We start from the raw sequence: 3,977 nt of genomic DNA, 5'->3' as shown, positions 1-3,977 counted from the left end.
ATTATTTTTTGAAGTTGGCGATTTTAATTGCATTTTACAGACACGTGTTCACATAAGGTTATTTTTCAAGTATTTAAATAAATTGAAAAACCAAGAGTACCATTTTGAAAAGGACTAGTAAAGGAAGATAGTGGTATTTTTTTAAATTTTTTCATCGTGTATATTTTATGATATTGATTTTTTATTCAACCTCCTTAAAATCGTTCAAAAAAAATCAAACATTATGTTTAAAATATCATATGAATTCGAAAATGTCAAACTCATATGTCATTAGATGATCAACTCCACCACTTAAGGACAATTTTTTCCCTAAGTCCGCTAAGGTACTACTACTTACGTCATAAGAAAATAAATCAACAATTAAATAATTACACAGTAATACAGACATTTAATATTCCTAATCCACTACCCCTTTATCCCTCCTAAGTTCAATGTTCCTCTTTAATGAGCTTAATTACTTCGTAGCCTTAATGCATGCCAGCTCAGTCCCAACTATTGGTTGGTATCCACCCCTCGGTTAAGCACATGTGCGATCCACTTGGAGGTTTGGTTTTGACTGCGTTTGGTTTATGTATTAAATAAATTGTACCCTGGACCTCCGGGACTCTTCCATATGTGTACCAACAAGGTGGACAGATGTGAGTTCTCACACCGTTGATCCTGGGGTTGACAATCCAAAGGCTGCGGTGAGGAGATGTGGTTTTTGGGTAACTTCATTTGGAGTCCGAGCCTCATTCTGTCATTTGGCTGCTACGCCGATGGGGAGGCTCTGCAACCCCATCCGGTGGAAGAGTTTAGCTACATGTTAGATTGACTGTTTCACCACACAAGGTTTTGGATTTGGCTCACTATTTTCACTCCATTCAGCTTGTGGGCAACCATAGGGTTGGCATTGAACCCTTGTCGCACTTATTCATTAATCTGGATTTAAAATTTGGTTCTCCAGTACTTACTACAGTCTCATCCGGCCACAGGGATTCCGCTACGACATTGTGGTTTAGCCCATCTCGCTTACTTGCTCCTGCTCCAGAGGTGAATTTTCCTATTTTTTGTACTTAGTGTATTGAGATGTTGGATGTTTCCTTTGGTCCTCCTCCAGCATTAGCTAATGCGTTTGTTTTCTGATTTGCAGGTACTATTTTGTCAATTGAAGGTTCAGGCTTCACCAGGGTTTACTAATCTTTCTGGTCGTTGATCCATTGTGGCTCAAATGTCGGCCATGGCTGTAACCATTGTGTTTAATGGGTATGAACAATCTTTCCTTTTCCCAAATGTGTACTCTGTGTTAATTACATTGGGTACTGTTATCACCCCAAGAAACTCTCCTAGGTTGTATCTCAGAGATGCTCGGGAACATTACAAACTCAACATAAAATGTTGGATAAATGGTGGATGAATGAAAGAAATGTTGCATATTCAAGCCAGATAACCACTTCTACTATGCTTAACCCCAGACATGGGTGAACACCCCCAGACTACAAGGCTTGTAAAGGAGTGGAAGATAAGGAAGAGAAGGAAGAGGAAAAGAAGGAATCTCTTTATGCATAGCAGAATAAATATGTTTCTAGCATTGATCTTGAGTGTGTAGAGTACAGGAAAGAAACAACAATACCTGATGATTAAAGTGAAGAGAAAGATATGGAAGTTTCTGAAGACAAATAATAAAGCATTGAAAAAAACAAGAATACCTGATGATTAAAGTGAAGAGAAAGATATGGAAGTTTCTGAAGACAAATAATAAATCATTGAAACAATTTTTAGCAATCCATTCTAGAAGAGATAAGATTTTGTTGTCAAGAAATATGGTAGAAAGAAAGTCAGGAATATGAAGCGCAAGAAGTAGAGCAAAGAAGACACTTTGAAGATGCAATGTTTTGGTAGCATTCCATGGTTGAACAAATATTTGAAGAAGAACGTGTAGAAGACATGATTAGATTGTTTTTAAGAACAAATAAAAGAGAAGTAAAAAAAAAAAATTACAGCAGCAACAAGTGAAGAAATATGGAGCTTACAACAAGAAAGCACAACAGATAATGAGGCAATTTCAAGAATATGGAATTTGGAAGAAAAAAAATAAAATAAAAAATAAAAAATAAAAAAATTGTAAAAGTTTTTAAGTCATTGTAAATCTAACTGAGCCTTATACAGACATGTTTGATTGATGATTGAGACAATTTCTCTTGTAAGCCTAGCAGACATAGTTGAGTAATGTTGAATCATGTTTGAGTTATGTTGAGCGGTCATAATTAAATGGGAATGTTGGAAATTATAATTAGTGCTATGGTATGTGATGCATGAAGTGACGAGTTAAGTCGAGTTGAATTAAGTTGAATCAAATATTAGAAGTTCAAGTTCATTCTATATTTGAAAAAGTTAAATTTGGTGAGAGTTTTGTTGTAATCCTTCGGAATTTCTGTATAGTTAGGGATTTAGTTATAAATTAGGTATTTCTAGTTATAACTTTTTTCAGTTATTGTTTTCAAGTAGAAATGTAACCTTCATTGAATGAATTAAGATATAGATCATAGCGTTTGAATCAATGGAATTATCCAGACTTCTTATCAGTGGTATGAGAGCTTGGATCGAACTCCGTTGAACCAGAACGCCTAGATCCTCCATTGTTGTAAACCGGCGAAGAAGATGTGCTTGCTAACCTGAATACTTAACTGTCAGTAGCGTTGGTAGAGGCATGACCTGGTAGAGTACGCAGCAATATTGATGGAGTGAGCAGCGTTGGTAGACGTGTGCTTGGTGGAGACTCTGCTCTAGATGTTTTTAATATACAACCATTGGGTTGTTATTACTTTTCTTCTGTAATTTAATACAGAAAATATTTTTTTTGAAAGGAAATTTATGTTGTAATGATTGAAACATAATTTTTTTAAAAGAATTTTGTTCCCGTAAGCACAGCAGTCTTTTTAATAATTCTGCCATTATCTGAAAAAAGGATGAACTCCTTGGTATCTTTAATTTGGATTGTTTTGTCTGGAAAGGAAAATTACCAGGAATGGTTGAGGAAGGTTAAAAATACACTTATTTTTAATGATTTGTGGGATGGAATCTGTGAATGAAAAGAAGGGAATTCACCAGATTAGACTGACGAGGAGAAACAATTAGCAATCTAACGAAGTAAGGATAAAAAAGCATATGCCTTAATTTCCACTTCAGTCTCAAAAGAGGTAAGCATATACATTGCTTAGAATAAAACAACATATGATGTTGTAACAAAACTAAAAGAGCTTTATGATTCACATTTCGAATTGGAGATAATTCAGTTATTGTTGAAGTTATTTAATTTGGAGATCAAAGATAATGATCCTCTAAAACTTTCTTCTGAAATTAAAGCCATCAATCATGAAATTGAATCTACTGGAGTTAAAGTTGATCTGCAGCTCACTACCTTTATAAAATCTCTTTACCCTAGTTATTCACACTACTTGGAATCTCTCCAAGCTAGTGGGCAGTTAAAAGATTTAGATTTTGATACATTAGTAGGGAAAATTGCAGAAAGAGATAAAGCTTTTGGAAAGAAAGAAACATCACATAATTCTAATACTGAAACCCTATGTCTTGCTCATAAAGACCAAAAACCTCAAGAAGAATATGAAAGAAATACTAAGGGTAATAGACGTCGAGGTAGCAAGAATTATAGAGGCAAGGGGGGCAGGAATATTTAGGGAGATAGACATCAGAATGATAAACAAAGAAATTTTCCTGATGAAACAACTGTAAAATGATTTAGATGTGGTAAAATTGGACATACAGCTGCAAATTGTAGAATTCCCTGGGAGAAAATTAATGAAAGAAGAGAACAAAATCTTGAAAAGAAAGATCATCTAATTCCAGAAAAAGGAAAATCTTCTGAGAATGCACATTATGTTTTTTCTCATTGTAATTTTCATATGGAAGATATATTTAGTAACTCTTTTTCTTCATGGCATGACAGTTGGATTTTAGACACAGGTGCCACTTGTCAT

This window comes from Pinus tabuliformis, chromosome 9, assembly GCF_031772625.1.
Source record: "Pinus tabuliformis cultivar Carrire ecotype Pingquan chromosome 9, CPIR1, whole genome shotgun sequence".
NCBI classification, from domain to species: domain Eukaryota; kingdom Viridiplantae; phylum Streptophyta; class Pinopsida; order Pinales; family Pinaceae; genus Pinus; species Pinus tabuliformis.
Note: the sequence above shows the minus strand (reverse complement) of the source record.